Genomic DNA, 19,868 nt, shown 5'->3' on the forward strand with positions numbered 1-19,868 from the left:
GAGAAAAGATCATCTTTTCACAAAAGATGCTAGAATAGTTGGAGAGCCATTTTTGCCAATTTATATATAAAATTAACCAAATATGAATCATAGACATAAATATAAAACCATATTTTATATGTAAATCATATATCTTACATGAAGAGATCTTATATCTTTTATCATATATAAAAACTAACCTAAAACAGATTATAGACATAAAGTTAAAACCTATAAATATAACATGTCCAGGAAAAAATTCATAGGAGAAAATTTTTGTTTGTTAGGCAGTTTATTAGCTATGACACCAAAAGCATAATCCAAAAAAAAATTTTGCAAACTTGACTTCATCAATTGAATATAATGACTCTTCAAAAATTATTGTTAAGGGAATGAAAAAGTAAGCTACCGGTTGGGAGAAAACATAGAAAAGTCTAATGTGGTGACATGAAAAATGTTCACCATCACTAATCGCTAGGGAAATGCAAATTACATCCATCATGAGATACCACTACACATAAGTCAGAATGTCAAAATTTAGTAAGAGTAACTGTACCTAGAGTTGGTGAGGATTTACTGGAATTCTTGTCCATGCCTATTAGGGATGGACAATAATTCAACATCCTGTTGACTATGTTAACATTTTACACATACACATATGGTATGACCAAATCCATGCTCCACCACTTATTAGCTGTTCGAATTTAGAAAAGCAGTTGACGGGTGTCAGCTATCATTATCGTTAATAATAAAATTTCCTTCACTATTTCATAAGCTTACTCAGGCTATATTATCCACATGACCAGCTTGTACATACAGGAGGGAAAGGAAGCTAATTATTATTTAGAATACAGTTGTCCACATAGGAGGACTAGAATGCCATTGCTTGAAATAAATATTCCTTAAAGTCTCTTTTTGCTGAGTGACAGCAATTGTACAGCCCAAAATTTACACTCATTCTATTCATTGTTTGTATCATATCATCTTAAACCATCTTACTGGCCTGGCAATATTTCCTCTTGTATAAGGAATCACTTTAGGGTTCACTCCTAACAAAGTACAGCAGGGCTGGGAAAAAAACGCTCTTTTTAAAGTTAGGTCACCCAGTAAAAATGGCACTTCAAACACTAGTGCCAAATGGAATGAGCTAAACCTCTCATTCTCATATGAAGACAACTGAAGTCAGATTTTATGAAGAAGAAGGAGGGGTGTAGGGGAGGAAGGGGAAACAGAAGTAAGTTCAAAAATATCCCATTAAATTTGGTCTCTGGAAATTGACCATAAGGTAAGGGATATGTGATCCTTGAGGATTTGGAATGTTTTCTTGGTAAATCACTCTGAAAACACCCCCAAATTCCAAAAGAAGGAAAAAAAACCTGAAACAGGAGAATTTTCTGCAGCCCCCAGATCTACTTTTCAGGCTGCTGTCAAGGATGAGGCAAGATCTCATGGGACCTGCAAAATGTGGTTTATGTCAGAGTCCTATGTTTTTTGTGCCTGTCTCAAGTGACTAAAGGTTAGAGACACAGGAGACATAGATAAAACATAGCTTAAGTGACACAAAGAGGTAGGTGGATCCCGGAAGGGAGATTGCGGGGGATGGATGACAGGAATTACAACAAATTTAAGAATATTTGAGGAACATTCTCTCCCTTGTTTTACAAACTAGTTACTCAGCAAGAAAATACGAGGCATATGCAGTTTTTTCACCGGAAGTAATGGCACATTGTAGATGTAGATAAAGGCAGTAATATACAGTTCATTCTTAACTACTATTAACTGATCACGTTTCTGATAAATTGAAAGGAAGAGGAAAACAGAAGCAGGTAAAGTGGAACAAGGGAAATGAAAAAGATTTGGAAGCTTTCAGGGATATAGAACAACAAGTAAAGAAGGCAAACATGAAAAGAATAGCTGGTAGGAATGTAAAATAGCTGGATAATGGGATGAGGACGGTGGTATACTTGATCTTGGAGACGAAGTGTATATAACATATTGACTATTATAAGTTTCAGCTCAGATGGAGAGCAAAATGTGATACTGTCCCAGGGAGCAGGAAATTGTGTCTTTGAACAAAACAATATCATACCCTTTCAGAGGAAGATGACATTTGGTGGCATGAGGGAGAAGAAAACCATGCTACACTTTAAGCATAAAGGAACGATAAAGTATGAAGTTCCTTTAAAAAAATAGCTCTGATGTCTGAGTTGTGTGGTCAGGGGAAAATTACCATGTTTTCTAGAAATCTATGAAAAGCTCTCAGCAAAAGCAACCAGTAAGGAAATAGAGCAAAGAGAGAAGCAAGCAGGAGAGTCTTGCTGGGTGGTGTACTGGGGAGGTTACCATTCCCCAGACCCCTGGGTCTCTCTCTCCATCTTTTCACATAAGCATCCTTCTAGAATTAATGCATAAAGCATTCAATTAAGCATACTTGCAGATGGACTGGTTTCCCATAAGTTGACCCTTTGTTTGCTTTAATTTAAAAAATTTTACTTAAGACTCATTGCTCTCAAATCACTGAAAATATGTTGATGTCAAGAGCTAAGTAACTAAACAACACTGAAACATTAACATGGAAAAGAGTGACATGGAATCTAGGAGTCTGTCCACTAGGTTATTCAAAAGGAAAGAAGTAACTTGAATAAAGATATAGGAATCTTTCCTATAAGATAGAGCTTTCAACCTAAGGCATTAAAAGGCATTATTTTTGCTAATAAGCTAATAATGATTTCATTGGATACAATGAAATTAGTCGACATTCACAAAAGCTCTTGTTTAAGTAAACAGATGAGAGAAAAGAGAAACATTAGATTTGTCACATTGTATGGAACATTCACAGGGTACTGCCATGACATGTTTTTATTCATTTCATGATGCCGAACAATATGGTACAGTTACTGCTTTTATGGAATCAAAGAATCTCTAAAAGTTTACATTTGCTTGTGAGTGTTTTAAAAAGGGACTTTTACTAAATTAAACCTATTTAAAATAAGAACATCATTCCATTTTCAAGCTGCTGTCAGTCAGGTTTACAATGATTCCCAAATTCATCCTTCAGTTGCATACAGTCCCCTTGTTTTCTGCATCTGTAGTGCTGTGGGCTGCCACCTTCCCAACTGAGACCACCAGCCTCCCTGCTTTCCAAATGATTATTTTAATTTTTTTTCCAAGGAAACATGTCACTACTATCATTAGCATAATGCTTTGTAAAAGAGACTCTTGGCAGTAAGGGCCTAACATCTCTTTTATAGGCTATGGCTGATTTTCAAGTTTTAGTACTTGCTAATGATCTGTTATCTGTGTCTTTTGACATTCACAAACCAAACACTGTAGGCAGATTTCAGAAAGTCAGGTGATAATAAATATGTGATAACATAAGTAGCATAATGGAATGGAGATACAGAAACGCTGACTCAAGAGATAATTAGAGATAAGATCAATATGACTTGGTGGCTGATCTTTTAGCTAGCGAGGGAAGTAAAGATGAGCAAGACAGAACATAATCATTTTTAAATGATTGTTTTTTATTTGACTAAATTATTCTTTGAACTTGAAATTATGTCTAAAATATCAGTAGCTGAAGCTCTCCCTTTCTTTGTTCTTTTGTGGACTACTGGTTTTTGTTAATTAAAAAGAACATGAATATATATTAACCAAATTTATTTCTTATAATAAGAAGCCTATCATATCATAGAGCCTTGAAAGAGACAAAATGAGTTTATGTGGAAGAAATCTATCATATTGAAAAAATCGACTAAAAATCACAATTTTACTTTGACCATTTGACATTTTATAGTCATTTCAGAACACACTAGTAAAACATTTCTTTACAATTGAGGGAGTATTGAAATCTCAATTTCTAAAAATTCAACAAATATTTCTTCAGCACCTAATACATGCCAGTGTTGGGTGTCAGTAATACAAATAAGAGCAAGATAAATACATGCTCTACTCTTTTGAAGCTCCTGGTTAGGGAAGGAACAGGATTGACAATCAGCCAATGACCGGCGTATGGTCAGTAACATGATGCAGGAAGTGGGTATTGTGGGTGCAGGCAGGAGATTGCCCAATCCAAACTTTGAAGGTCAGGAATTTTTCATGGGAAAGGGACTGCCACCTAATATGAAAGCCCAAGGATGAAGAGAAATCATCTAAAGGTAGTAGAATAGAGTAAAAACACATGAAAGTATTTATGAAATCAGGGACACCAGTGACCTCAAGTGAACAGAGCATTTTCAAAGATATGGCCTAGCGTGGGGGAGGGGGAAGCCCTAGGGGTGGGGAAGACATAGTTGAATGGGGGAAGCAGTGAATAATAAGACTGAAGGAAAAGCCACAACTATTATCAGGCAGGACTTAATAATAATTGTGCATGCAACATTTGAAGGAATATCACTCTGATTTCAGAGAAAGGGTTGAAAGGCATATGACCAGAAAGAAAATGACTGATTAGGGAGAAATTTCAGAAAGTCAGGTGATAAATATGTGATAACGTAAGTAGGATAATGCAATGGAGATACAGAAATGCTGACTCAAGAGATAATTGGAGATAAGATCAATATGACTTGGTGGCTTATCTTTTAGCTAGCAAGGGAAGTAAAGATGAGAAAGACAGCACATATTCAGAAAGGCTGCAGAAATAAGTCCATCACAATCAGTCAAATACAGGTTTCCCCTGCTATCTAAAAGTGTTCCTATGAAAGATTTTGTAAGTTGAACTGGCCTAATGTATGTAACATTAATTTACATGGAAAAAAATTTATTAGTATTCCCAGAGCCAAAAAATAATCCACCTACCAAATCATGCTAAATAACACGTAAAACCTAAAGAAACCCTTATATATAGAAAAAGCAGAAGTGATATAATACAACCTGGAGAAAGTGGTTCCTGGAGAAGGAGGCTGGCTCTTCCTCTCACCGATTGCCTCCAGAACAGCTGTTGCAAAACAAATACTCATCCTTTTTTCAGTTTGTCTTTTATCATAAAAGTAGAATTCCTCTTTTGATTTCTTTCAGTTAATGAGAAGAGGTACCTACAATGTAGATCTTTCATAAAAGTAAGGTGGCATAATGCCAAGTCCCAAAAAGCAGGGTATACCTGTGTTTCAATATGCTTTGCTATGAATTCAATAAGGCCTGTGATTAAGTTTCCAATAAGTTCAACCGAATTCAGCAATTACTAACCTTTTTTTTTAAGATTTATTTATTTATGCATTCAAGAACTGGGTTACAGGCCAGAGGTGTGGGGGTGGTGAGAGGATTCACCAGAGGCAGAGTGGGGAACAGAACAGGCAGATTGACAGAAATACACAGCTGAGGGGAGCAGCGGGCAAGACAGGAGAGGTCTGCTGCACCATGTGGGTCACCTCCCTGGTCGTGCTGCAGTGGCTTTGGATAGCTTCATAGGTTGTGTCTCAACCCCTTGAGCCAGCAGGGAGGCCCAATTATCGATTTTAACTTTAATCTTTGCATAGTAAAAATATCTCATCTTAATAACCAGTCTTCTTTGTGGAACAAAATTACTAGCAAAGTAAGTTAAGCATTACAAAAGAATCACAACTGTCCCTTATAAAACTGTTGAAATGACATTTGTTCTTTTTCTTTTCATCGCTCTTCAGGACCAATGACTCTTCATCAAGCAGAGGGAGGGGGAGATAAGGCTGTTATGATGTTCTGGGTACACATTTTAAGACATTTTTGATTGATTTCAACAATGCTAAATAAAATATATTTTACTTTGTTTTTTCATTTGCTAAATGAACATTGTGAGTTCAAGAAGATCATGTGGCTATTTCCTACCATAGGTTTTAAAGTGTGTGGGATTTGTTGTCCTAATATAAGGGACAACCATAAACAGTTTTTATTTCCCAGGAACCAGAGGGTACATACAAAATGAGGGAAAATTCCATCTGCAATGTTCTTTTTTCCCTACCATAAAACTCACTACTATTTTCCAAAATGAAAACTTTATCATTTTCTATTGATTTTTATTATTACTAATTTATCAACTAAATGTCATTGAAAGAAAAGGCAGAGAGCTGGAAATAGAATTGGTGAGGGAAAAACCAGTAACACTGAAATAGTGTTCTGACAAATGAAACAATAAGCAGCAAAATGGATAAGCTGAAAGTCTCAAAACCATAACCTGTAGCTTCTTTCTGCTTGGTGGTCTCTAGGTAGCTCCATCTAGAACCAGAGCCTGAGGAGAAATCTCCATCCTATGACGATATCTCTTCTTAATATCATAGGAGCCACTTAAAAGATGCTTGCTGACATATTCATTAATTCAGCAAGCATTGATTCAACATCTCCAGAGGATCAGCCATAGTTCTAGGCTATAGCAATGTGACATTTGATGGAGTGTGCATCTCTATATTAGATATTTTGTTTAATAATCATTGCTGACACATCCTCACTAGGTTTTAGATGGACATATATACTTTGTCTAATAACCCAATTACTTGTGACAAGAAAAGATTTTTCACATAAACTTTATTAACTTATATAGGTAATGTTCATATGCCTTTATAGTTACTTTAAGTGATGATTCACAGTATTTGTACAGCTGAAGATGCCATGGCAAATACATCAGAAAGAGCAATAATATGGGCAGTGCTAACTAAGACTAGTGAGAATTCTGATTGGAAATCTCCCTTCATATTGCTCATTGGCTAAGCTGTACTTCTCTTCCCAGGTTCATACAGTATTAAAACCCTTATCTGATAGTCTACGTTTCTTTCCCCCAAGTGACTGAATTACAACAAGCTCGTGAGAGGGGTGACTTCCTAATCCCAGCTCAATTTAGATCCATGTAACAATGAATGTCACTAATGCTAACAGCTGCTATTTTAGCACAAGAGGTAAAATCTGTCTTCTATCCTCTACTGTCATCTCAATTTACATATACCTATGAGGACATATGCTGAGATTCAGAAAGTTCTCAGGATATTTTTGGTAGGAACTTATCAAAAGGTAACCATGGCATCCAGTCCTTTCTCCCTTTGACAAATTTCTTTCTTTTATAATGTGGTCCCTGAAAGTATCGGACAAAATTAAACCAACTTAATTGTTGTAGGAGCAGGGTGTGGGTAGGGGCATGAACGTCTTTGGGTTAAGAACCTGTAGGGGCACTTTTTAGAAGAGGCTAACAAGGTAAATATCATTTAATCTGGGAGTTGTTTCCTAAAAGGATTCCTGGGAATCGGACATGGTCATGAGTGTGGGCTTAACTTTGACATAAAATACATCCACCTACCTCCATGCTAATACAAGGAGCTTCTCTTTTGAGATCAGATTGGACAAAGTCCAAGGCAAACTTTCATCTTTTTTGTTAGTAGGACATTATTTAATAATACATTAGAAGCCAAATCATCATTCTTAGAATGCAAAGTCTCTCAAGTCAATCTCTCCCATTAGCTTTTTCTCATGTTCTCTACTTCAAAGACTTTGATGACATCACAATCATCACATCAATAAATCTTGTCAATAAAGCTATGCGCTGTGTACTTTATTGACAGAAAAATAAGAAACTTGTTTTGCTAGATCTTATTCCTGTAGACCATAGCTTTTTTTTTTTGCATTTAGTGATAATTATATTTTTTAAATCTAGAAACAACTTGTCTTATTAAAATTCAAGTTCTCTAGGCACTAAGAATCATTCTTAAAGTCCACAAACTCTTTGTGAGTTCTCTCTGTCTAACTGATAGAACACATAACTCTCTGACTCACTTCTTTCTCATTCCAAGGTAGTTTGAATTAATGTCTTTTTTTTTCTGTATGGGATTTATTTCTATAATTGAATTACTAGATTCTGGAGGGTAAACACTATACAATGACTTGATTTGCATCTCAATCTAGTACAGCTTAACTGTAGAAGAGACAACTATTTGTTGGTAGCAAATGTTATGTGTTGTTTCAAGGCTATGTCAAGAGAAGGAGTACAGAAAAACAAAGAGAAGAACAAAATTCCATTTCTTTTATTCTTTCCTTTTTCTCCAGGGCCTGCAGAAGTACTATTTCTATCAAAATAGGCAAAGCACATTATACGTGTTCAAACAGAGAATATTCTTATAGGCTATACTAGAATTAAAACTCCATAAGGGCAAGGATTTTGTTCATTTTCCTCACTTTTGCATTCACAATGCTTGGAGCTTTATGTCCAGCACATAGTAGGTTACTCAGTAAATATTTGTTGGAAAAATACAATAGATTGAAATAAGAATCTTTCATTGAACTCCTAAAGAGTCACTTAAGGCAATACTTAACATCATAGAATGTCTAAGCATGTAGACATTTTAAAATAATCTAATTTCATTGTTTTACAAAGGGAGAAACTGAGGCAACAGAGAAAGAAAAACCTAAGTTCCCTAGCTCTTTGCTCAGTTCACTGATTTATTTCCCCCTTTAACAGAAAATGTTAATGGCATAAAGAAAAAGGTTTTTTATGATAGTTTTGCAGTGGCAACTATAATTGTCCATGAAGATATATGCCAGTATATGTAGAAAAATATCCCAGGAGCTAGGGAAAAGAAACAAATAAAAGCAAGGAGGTTATTTGGGCACAGAATTCAAATTCCTCATTATGTATTCTGAATCAGGGATATTTTATTGTTCTCAACTGGCGACATTTTGCCAAATTATTTTCCTATTTGAAAGTAGCACAATGGAAAAAATTGGTGTCAAGTAGCTGATTTTATTTGTGAAAAGACTGCTTTCTCTGAAGGTGAGGATAGTAAGGCTATTTCCTATTGGTTGTTTTGCTTCTTATTACTATGCTCAAAAAAAAAAAAAAAAGTTAAATGGTTCCTCACTGTAGGAGGAACATATCCACTTAAAATGGAGAGGAGTGAAAAATACAGGAGTTGCCCACTTTTATAAAACAACTTGTGAAAGGGCTACTGAGATTAAAGAACTTCTAAAATCTTATTGATTAATTGGGTGACTTTCAAATTTATCACAATTAAAAGGTAGGCAGAACAAAGTAATCTAGGCTCATAATGAGTGTGCGATAAAGTGACTTAGAAAAAAAGATGGTGGCCTTATTGGACTTTAAGACCGAATGTATCCTTTTCATTGGAAACTCTAATTTTGTTACTTCCCCATTCAAAAAATAATAATAGGGCCTCCCGGTGGCGCAGCGGTTGAGCGCTGGGTTGCAAGGCTGATTGCGGCCTCTGCAGCGGCGGTTCGATCCCTGACTGCTCCCAGGCCCCGGGAGGGGGGTCCCGCATGGCGCGCGGACCTCTCCTGCCGCCCGCTGCTCCCCTCAGCGGTGTGCTTCGGTCCTTCTGCCTGCTCTGCTCCCCGCTCTGGCTCTGGTGGGTTCTCTCACCCTCCCGCGCTTCTGACTGTACCCAGTGTTTGTACAAATAAATAAATAAATCTTAAAAAAAAACAAAAAAAAAACCCACGAAAATAATAATAATAAAAGACATCTTCATATTTGAGCTACTGGTTTTGGGAAAGGAGAGTAAAAAGGGAATAATGTATCACTTTTTATTTAGTATTCCCAGAAGTTATCACAAAAGTTCAACTGCAGGAGGAGATTGTTAATCAGTATCCCAGCTTGGTTAACATAGCAAATTAAAATGCCAAAATTGCATACCAGACTTCGGACCTTGCATTAGACCTACCAGGAGACAAACACCAGTGAGCTCTGGCCTGAGCCAGGGGCTGTTTAGTCTCTGTCACCTCTGAGCTAAAGAATGACCTCTCACCCTCACTATTATTATCAGTGAGCTCATTACATTCATTATTTGTCATTAATATTACTCTTCTATACCTGTCGTATCACTTACAGTTTACGATATACATTATATACATCTCATACTGTGGGCTAAAACAGATCAGAAATCATGATTCCAATTTTCCAGTTGAAGAAATTGAGGTTCGACAGTCATATCATATCCCCAGTTTTCCTGGTTGATGAGCAGCTGACTTCCTTTCAACCTGGAAATCTTCCCACTGTCCCTCACTGTGTCTAAGTGCTGATGTTGATTCTATAGATTGACCCTGAGTGATGGACCGACCCATTACCAGATGTTAAATGAAGCAACCTAGAGTGGTTTAGTACAAAAACATTGTGTCAAGTCCTGATTGCAATTAACTTTGTCACCTTGGATAAATTCCTCAACTGCTTCCTCATTTACAAAATGAGGTTCACACCAGCAAGTTGCTTTCCTAACATGACCAAGCATCAGAATCACCTCAAGGGACTTTTTGAAATATAGACTCTATGTTCCACCTCAGCTTCTTGAACCTTCAGCCTCTGGAAACTTTAACCTAGGTTCCAGCTAAAACTCCATGATATTTATGTTTAAATGTTTTCAAAGGCTTCTCATGAAACCAGTTGGGCAATTGAGAGTCAGTAAAATATTTTCAGCTCTATCATTCTGTTAAATGAGAATTTATTATCAATTAGGTGGTAGTATATAATTTTTAGAACAACAATTTTCCTTGGCAAAACTCCAACAAACAAGAAAGCAAACAAACAAACAAACAAACAAAAAAACCACAAACCAACAAAAAGCATTCACATCCATCTGACTGATTTATGGTTCTGAAATATTATCAATTCTAGGTGTAAAGGATACGCCTAATCTTTCACCGCAAAAATTATCAACTTTCTGTCCATTTAACTATTTCCTCTCAGATGCTGTGAATGCTAAATCTCAGTTAGATTCACAGGTGGAAAGAAGGTGGAGGCAGGAGGAAGTTTTGTGCCCATTACCTCGACCAGGCAGGGCTAGGTAGCCCTCTGGTGGCTACCTTCAGTGACTAGTCTAGAAAAAAACTGTGTTTATAAACTCCTCTTCCCCTCCCCCATTCTGATGTTATTTTTTTTTCCCCCTTTTAATTACATAAATTCTTTCATCTCGTCAATGTAAGCTTCAAGAAGGCAGGAGCTATCTATCTAGGATATCCGTTTAGGTTGTAAACATTGTGCAGTCCCTGTCTACTTTTTGGTAGTCTGACAGATAAAACCTAAGTGACAATTATGAATATTATTGTAAATCAGTCAGTTAAAATCTTGAGACTGATTCACCCAAGTGATTTTGTAAACTTTCATCTTATCTTCCAGGTAGATAGGCTCTTGCAAGGATGGGAATTCTAACAAGTGTGAAGAGCACAAGTAATTGAATCATTGTCATGATATTTCAGTAAAAACCTCCACTGATTTTCAGTGTAATACCTCTCTTTAGATTCAATACAAGGTTGATTGGTAGAAAAGGCATTATCTTTTAAATCCATTTGCAAATATGTGCAATGGTATTTTGGTTTTACACATGTTACATAATTTATACAGTAATGAAAACTGAATTATAAACTATTATACAAATATTATTTAATGATCTATTCCCTGCAAGGCTCATTTTTTCCTGTTTCTCCTAACAAAAATGGATTCTGTCACTTACTTTGTCACCTTGGTAAGTCTCCTGGAAACTTTATTTGTCCCTTGGAAACTTTAGTTTTCATGTTTAAAATTGTAAATAACAACAATACCAATTTCATAGGATTGTGTGAAGATGAAATAAGATTATTCATGATAAGCTTCTAGAATGGTGCCATACTGTTCACTTTTTGATGTCTATATTTTGTCTGCAATCAATTCCTTTGTATACATTTACTTGGAGTTTTAAATTATTTTTCCTATATTAATTTGTAATCATTAAGATCTCTTCAATAATGTTTGAGAATTACTTTTTATTTATATCTTGTATAACTCAACTAAGTCATAAACTTAGCTTAAAAGATCAAGTCCAAAGCAGTTTCTTTATTACTTTTGCCTATCTATTGATGTATTTAACCATAGCTGATTTATAATTTGTGAGTCATGTCCATTTTTATTTGTCTTAGCATTGGTAACTCAGAAATTTTTAGAAAGATAAATATAAATTTGAAGGCTATTTTGGTTCCCAGTGTTTATTTCTAGCTTCCCAGATACAGCTTGTACGTAAGAATAAGAATTATTTAAAAAGACAATATAAATTATTCAATTATCAACTTTTGAGGCTTATTCTATGCTGGGCCTTGTCTCAGCACTGAGAATGTCTCAGTGACTAAGAAATACAGCAAACAAACTCTGGAGAGTAGATGTGATAATAATTGCAGTTATTTTAGATTAGGTGCTTTACTGAGATATTTCTGTGTAGAAGTTATTTTCATGAAATGACAAGAGAGAACCATTCCCATAAGAATCAAAGGAGATGCTTTCCAGGTAAAGAAAATAATTAAGGTGGAAACCCCATGATGCAAATGAACTGTTCAGTATATTCAAGAATAGGAAAAGGCCAATACAGTTGGAGAGAGGTCCATTGTGTAGCACAGGTAGCTTTTTATTTAGGTAATATAACTGGACGTGGATAAAAATGAACTTATTTGGGATGTTTATGAGGGTAGAGGCTAGAGGATGTATTGGTCAACTTGATATATGATGAGGAAAAAAAGAGAAAGAAATAATTCTCAGATTTTTGTCTTGAAGGTTATGGTAGATGTTGATGCCATTTACTAATATGTAGGAGAATAAGAGAGGTGACCATTATTGGAGGAGAGAGATCAAGGACTCTGTAATGCTAGTATAAAGTTTGAGAGGTCTCTTAGACATCTATGTCAAGATGGCAGTTGGCTGGTCAAGTCTGAACTTTAGGAGATAGGTCAAGGTTGAGAGTCATCCAATCCTACAGAGGTTTGTCTTATAAATTAAGTGCTATGCTCAGGGAAGAGCACAGAAAAAAAATGGTTGTGAGTCATAGACACAATAAGTGGATCACATAATAGTCAAGGAATGGGAGGAATCACAAAAGAGAATATGTGGAAAACAATTTCTAGAAACACATTTATTTGACAAGCAGAGAAGGAAACCCTAGCAAAAGTCCTCCAAAAGAAGAATCTAGTAAGAAGACACAGTAAGAGGAAAATCAGAAAGGATGGTGAGAGGAAAATCAAGGAGATTTGGTGTTACACATTGCAAAATAAGAAAATGTTTCAAGAAGGAAATTATGGTCATTTATGTCGAATATTGCCCAGGGATCAAATAATAAGAGATAGAGAAGTGGATTTGGCAAGCAGAAAGAGAAAAGTTAAGGATGGAAATATACCAGAAATGGAATGGAGCAAGGAAGTGGGAATTATGGCAAACAACCTTTTCAAGAATTCTGGCTATAAAAGGAAGCACAGCAAGGGAGAGCAACAGCACATCAATAAAGGCTCCTTGGTCTGCTTTGTTCCACTTCCAGACTGATACAGTGAAGCAAAATGCCCAGAGTGATGGTATCAGAAGGTAGGCGTTTAGCAGGTGAGTAGTCATAAGGGCAGAGTCTTCATGACTTTCTGTTGTTTCTAAGCCGCAGAGTCTATGGTATTTTTTGATAGGAGACTGAATGACGTACTATGGAGGGATTCTGTTTTGGTTTCATATTTCTAAGAAGCAAAACATTACAGCATCTTTACAGGCTGATAGAAATAATTTAGCAGAGTGGGGTATGGATGATCCAGGAGAAATCATGGAATATTCTAGGAACAAAGTCCTTGAAAATGCCAACTTGCCTCCAGAAAGCTTAGGGCAGCATTTCAATTTAGACACAGTTGCCCTAGGTTAAAGTCTCAGCTCTTTTAACAACCAATTACACAATCCTGGGAAAAATCACTTTACCTCTCATGGTCTGAATTTCCTCCATCAGAAAGGGTCTACTGATATGCGTCTATGTTAGTCCAATATGGAGAATTTACTTCAGATAGTATATGCGTGTGAAAGAACTGGACAAAATGGATGACATCCAGTAGCAGCTCAGTAAGAGCTGAATCAAAGTTGTTAAATCAATCATGTGCAAATACTCCTCCTAGGGAATTTTTCTTATTATCTTTTTGACACTCCTGTTATTTATCTTGATGGACTAGTTCTTTCAAAATGCCAGTGTGCCACTTATACACCACTTAAATCCAGAAGATAGTTATATTCCTTGCTGTTGAGATCTGAAGATGGACTCACGTCTATAATACAATTATATCCAGGCAACCATCAAAGGCAAAGGCTCTAATAGAAAAGTGAGTTGTGATATTCATTGTTTGTAGGTCTGCATATCTCAGAGTAGTATCTGACATAAGAGTCAAGTGGTTTTAAGGCATTACCACTCATCTATTGATCGGTGTCAGCTTATAGCCTCTTTTTCTATAGAGAAAAAAATATGCCAAGAAGAATCTAAGGATGTTTAGAGGCCTTATTGAATTTTCATTGGCTCAGTGATCTAGTAAATGATAAATAGCTGCATGCTAAATTGTAAAGGAGCAATGACATGTTCTCAACTATTAAAATTCTTCAAGATCTGTATTTAAACACACCTTGAAGAATCAGAGCAAACAGGAATTTCCTACATATAAAAAGCACTCTCAAGTGATACAAAGGAGAGCTATGCTTTTTTTATTCTGCCTTTGAACTCTTAATGCTGTTTATTGTTTTAAGGTAAAATTATGTGTTTATCACAGTGCTTGTCGTATAGTAGGTACTCAAAGGATATATGAAAGTGTCCCTGCCATCAGGGATATGAGTTTCAGTCTTAGAGCCAGCTTCATGAGCAAGAGTACTATATCATTTCTTAGGACTCTGTGCTTAGTTTAAAACACTATTATTTGGATTGTTTACTTTGTTTTTGTTGAGTCGTGCCAGTTCTTTGTGAATCTTTGTGATCAGTCCCTTATCAGTTGTATGGAGTGCAACAATTTTCTCCCAATCAGTAGAGTGTCTCTTTGTTTTGGCTAATGTCTCTTTTGCCATACAGAAGCTTTTTAGTTTGATGTAATCCCAACTGTTTATCGTTTCCTTGGTGGGAATTCTATGGGACTACACCTGAGGGAGAAAGCAAACATTGTACAAAAATAAGCAATGATGTAAAATATATGAAAATAAATAAATTATATTAAAGATAGCAAAACTAAAAAAAAAATTAAAACTCTATTAACATCTTGAAATTAATGTCTGAACAAGGAGTCCAGCATTTTCATTTTACACTGGGCCTTGCTGGCTCTGCTCATTCTTCTTTCTTCCTTATCTCTCCATGTCATCAATAAACTTCCTAGATATTGCCAAAGTTAACTCAATTCTCTGTCATTTGTGTCACAGATTTAACTTAAGCCACAAGGACCCTCATCTAGATTGGCATGAAAGCATTATATCTGCACCTTCACCTCCAGTAGTGTTTGTGTCCAATATAATTTTTAGAATATATTGAGAGTGTTCATTTTAAAATCTAAAAATTATATTACCATTTCAATAATTCAACAAATATTTAAAAATTCTAAGTATTATGGCAGGTGTTAGACATGCAATGGTGATCAAAACCAGATACATATCCAAGTTAATGTCAAAAGAAAATTAGTTCTGATTTCTGTCAGGAAAAAATGGCTTGATATTACCCATGATAACTAAAATACATCTCTAGGCAGACTCTCTGATTACACCATTTTGATAAATACATAAGTTCAGTACTGGGCAGATTTAGAAAGGAGGGATTGAGGTAAATGACATTTTAAAACAATTTCACCCTGAAGCCAAGTTCCTCTGTCACCTTCCTATATCAAAGTGGGTAACTAGAAATTCTTACGCTGAAAAAATTTGAGATCAAAATCATTTTGCTCTATGACTGTGTGGATCAAATTGATGACTTGCTTTAATGCTGTTGAAAACCCAAAGCTGATTCCTGCAGAAAAATAAAATGGTATATCTTTTAGGTATCTCCAAGGGCAACATGATTGCTTCTGTGCAGAGGCAAAATGGCCTTATATTCAGGTACAGGTAATGTAATTATTTGTGTCCCTATAATTTCACCCAGTCTCCAAGGCATGTGGAACCAATTCTCACTCAGAAATAGAAAATATTAGTCCTGATTAGAAAGTGGAATCTCAATATATTTGTTATTCAACTCTTACCAGAATGTTGGTCAATAGAGGTTAATGGGGGACACATAGAGAAGACTCAGTTTTAAAATGCTCCTCTGTTTCTTGAAGTTCTGTTCTTGGTGAAGTGAGACAACTGAAATGTTGAATCCCATTGCATACACTGGGATAATCCCTGGAGAACAGCTTTAACTCAATGTTGCTTTAATGTTATGTCCTTGGCTTTCTTTCAAGGTTTAAACTAGAAGCCATTGCATGAAATCCTCTTCTGCATTTACTGTAAAAGTGTGGTTGAGGGCATTGTCCATTACATCATTCAAAGTGTGCTATTAAGTCCATATGAGAAAAGTCTTCAAAATTAATTTTAGGAAATAAAATGGGCTTTTTGTTAAATTGATATTCTGATTCCTTTCCAACAATGAAAGATGTATTAATTAGTATTTTTTGTTTTGTTTTGTTTTAAGTGTCAGAGCCCAACTCAGACTTACTAACCAAAGAAGGAAATTTACTTGCTCTCATTGCTGGGAAGGATTTTTGGATCATGGACAGAATCAAGGAGCTGCAGCAACCAGTTCTCAGAGCTCAGTGGTAGGAGCCAGGACTCAGGACACAGAACTTTTGCTCTGTATTTCCATTCACCCATCTTCTGTATTTAGTTTCCTTATCTTCCACTGAAGGCAGGTTTATTTCCTAGGAAAGGGAAATTGCCAGTAGCTGCTCTTGATTCATAATTTTCCTGCTAGGCATTTTTTTTTTTTTTTTAGGCTCCAGTATAGAATATATTTATTTATTTATTTTTTTAGTCACATTATTTTTTATTTTTATTTTATTTTTTTAAATAATAAATTTTATTTTTATATTCCCCAAACAATTGCAGCCCCCCCCATTCTGACCCCAATCCCTCCCCTCCCGCCCCCGCCCCCCTAAAAGTGTCTCTGGTTTATAGTTTTTTGTTGATTTTGATTTTCACTTTCTTATAGTTATTCATTTTCCTGGTCCCTTATTTAAGTTTTCTAGATTCCTGCTATGAGTGAGACCATCCGGTATTTTTCTTTTTCTTTTTGGCTTCTTTCGCTGAGCATGATCCCTTCCAGCGCCATCCATGTTGCTGCAAATTGCATGTGTTTATCTTTTTTGAATGCTGAGTAATATTCCATGGTATATATGTACCACATCTTCTTGATCCAGTCATCTATTTTTGGGCATTTGGGTTGTTTCCAAAGCTTAGCTATTGTAAATAGTGCTGCTATAAACATAGGGGTGCAGGTGTTCTTTGGAATTGATGTTTCTGTGTCCTTTGGGTAAATACCTAGGAGTGGAATTGCTGGATCATATGGAAGCTCTATGTTTAGTAGGTCCAGAAATCTCCACACAGCTCTCCACAGTGGTTGGACCAGTTTGCACTCCCACCAACAGTGCAGAAGAGTTCCTTTTTCTCCACATCCTCGCCAACATTTGTTGTTGCTAGTTTTTTAATATGTGCCATTCTCACTGGTGTAAGATGGTATCTTATGGTAGTTTTGATTTGCATTTCCCTGATGACAAGTGATGTTGAACATTTTTTCATATGCCTGTTGGCCATTTGCATTTCCTCTTCAGAGAAGTTTCTTTTTAGCTCTTCTGCCCATTTTTTGACTGGATTATTTTCTTTGTTGTTGTTGAGTCTCATCAGCTCTTTGCAGATTTTTGTGATCAGTCCTTTATCATTAGTGTTGGGTGCAAAATGCATTTTTAATAGAGGAAAAAATAAACAACACAACAACAAAGTCTGTGTGTCAACACCTGTGAAGACTCTTATTCATATCAACTCTTTATGGCCAGATACCTACCTCTGTATAGCTACAGTGTCAAGGGGATGGCTCTGGGAAGAAGGTTAGTTGATGGGGAAGACTGGTCCCATGCCCCAAGCAGAAGGTGGAGAAGACCCTGAAACCCCCACCCCGAACCCCTCACCAAAGGAAAGAGAGCGCTGTAATAAATGAGGTTCGTGGCAAAGCATGAAAGGCAGACAAAAGCCAACATCCATAGCAATCTGTGAAAAGAACAAGAACATATCATTTGTTTTCCTTTTTGCTCTGAGTAATGGAAGCTTGTAGACAGATATAAAGCCCAAATCTGTTGACCTATACTGACCTTTCCTCTTGGATCAGTGTTGCTTCTGATTTGGGTTTTCTACTCTACTTTTTTTTTTTCTCTACTCTACTTTTAAACGTTATTGTTACATAGGTTCACATAAGCTTTTAAATGTCCCTTTGGAAAGAAAGTAAACACTGATAAATAAAAAAAAAACAACAATTGGGATTATCCACAAAAGATTTTCTGGGGTTTGTTTGCTGAATCTTAAAATAGAAATTTGAAAGTAGAAGTACCATACACTTGAAAATAAAGCTAAGAATAAAATTCATAGTAGAGTAACATGTCTGTTAAAAAGGAGGGGGAGGAATAAGTTAAAGTGTGTGCCTCAGGACTGACTGATTGCTGCTGAGTGTGCCCCTCGCCATGAAGGCCTTGCACTGTGGTGGGACTTCCTTACAAGGAAAGAAGTTTCTGGATACAGTGTGAGGCATGTTCTTCACAATAGAAAACAAAAATGTGAGAATACTCTAAGGGCAACACAGAAGAGCTTTATCATGGACTCCAATCGCATAACTCACTGAGAGGAGAGTTTTAGAAGAATTTCCAGAGGCTCGGAGTCAGTTGATAAAGTCACCTGACTTTACAAATGGAGGTTCACAAACAGAGACTCCCATCATGACCTTGCCTAATCCTGCTGTTTCCCCTTCTGGATTATGTCACTGAAATGGGGAAAACCTTCTCTCCTGATCATAGTGGAACCAGACTTCATTAAGTTTGAACTTTAATAACGAAGCTATTTTTTTTTGTGTTTGTTTTTTAAAAGCAATGCTACCACCAAATATTCCATTAAGGTTTTCTGGAACATATTCTGGTATATTGTTGTTGGAAAAAGATGCAGGCCTAGAGTCCATCCACTCTTCCCTCTAATTCCAGGTTTATCTCTTAAGTTTACTTCTCACCACAGGGGCCTATCAGTCTGAAAATGCTGGTGGCATCTCTAGGCCTACCTAGGCAAATACATGCACAGCAACCCCACCTCACACCCAGGGTTGTGCTGTGGAGCACCAGTTCCCAGTCTCACTGAGAGGCTGCAGGGTGCCTATTCCTCTGAGAAGAGGCTCTATTCTCATTTTTACCTACATAACAGACTCCTGGGCTGGTAGGTCACTTAATAGCTTTTCCTTATAGCCTATGATTAAACATCAATCCTATTCCCCAAGAATTATATCCATTCTCTCCATAAGTTCATTTTCTTACAAGGACTGTGACATTAGAGGGAAAATAACAAGTGCCATGAAGGCCCTCCAGGTGGGATGCTGGGAAGTAGAAGTGGGGAATCACTGATTTTGTTTGATTTATTCAGTGTCCCAAGAGACTTCATAGTCATTTATTTGTTACTTCTCAAACAACTGCTGGAACCTAAGTTGTCACTCTTTTCTTTGCATGACCTAAATAGTGAGTGTGACATACATAGGTATTGGAAGAGAATGATGTTTCTGAAGCTCCTGGGCCATCTAAAAATAATTTCTCCCTTTTCTCCCCTTAAGGCATCATTTTGATGTTCTACCCATTATGTGACATGGTTAATGTAGAGTAGTCGTGTTGTGGGAAGGAGCAGTTGGAAGCAAGTGAGCTGGGGGATTTGAGAGCAACAGCTCAGATCACACCATCAAGGTCTTTTTTTATGTTGTTTACCATTGGCCCCCGGGAAGTGCCAGTGCATCTAATAGGCACTTGGGAAAATGCTTCCAATGAAATATTCTATGCACATAAACTTTATATTCAACACGTCATCCATAAAATGAGAGTTTCAGACTAGTTGATCTCTACATTGTAAAGTTCCAGCCTTCCTTATAGCCCTTTGTTTCATGTCATTAAAAAAAAATTGCATGCATATTAGAGCAGCAATAACAATATTAAAATAA

Source organism: Talpa europaea (genome assembly GCF_964194135.1).
Source record: "Talpa europaea genome assembly, chromosome: 4".
Lineage (NCBI taxonomy): Eukaryota > Metazoa > Chordata > Mammalia > Eulipotyphla > Talpidae > Talpa > Talpa europaea.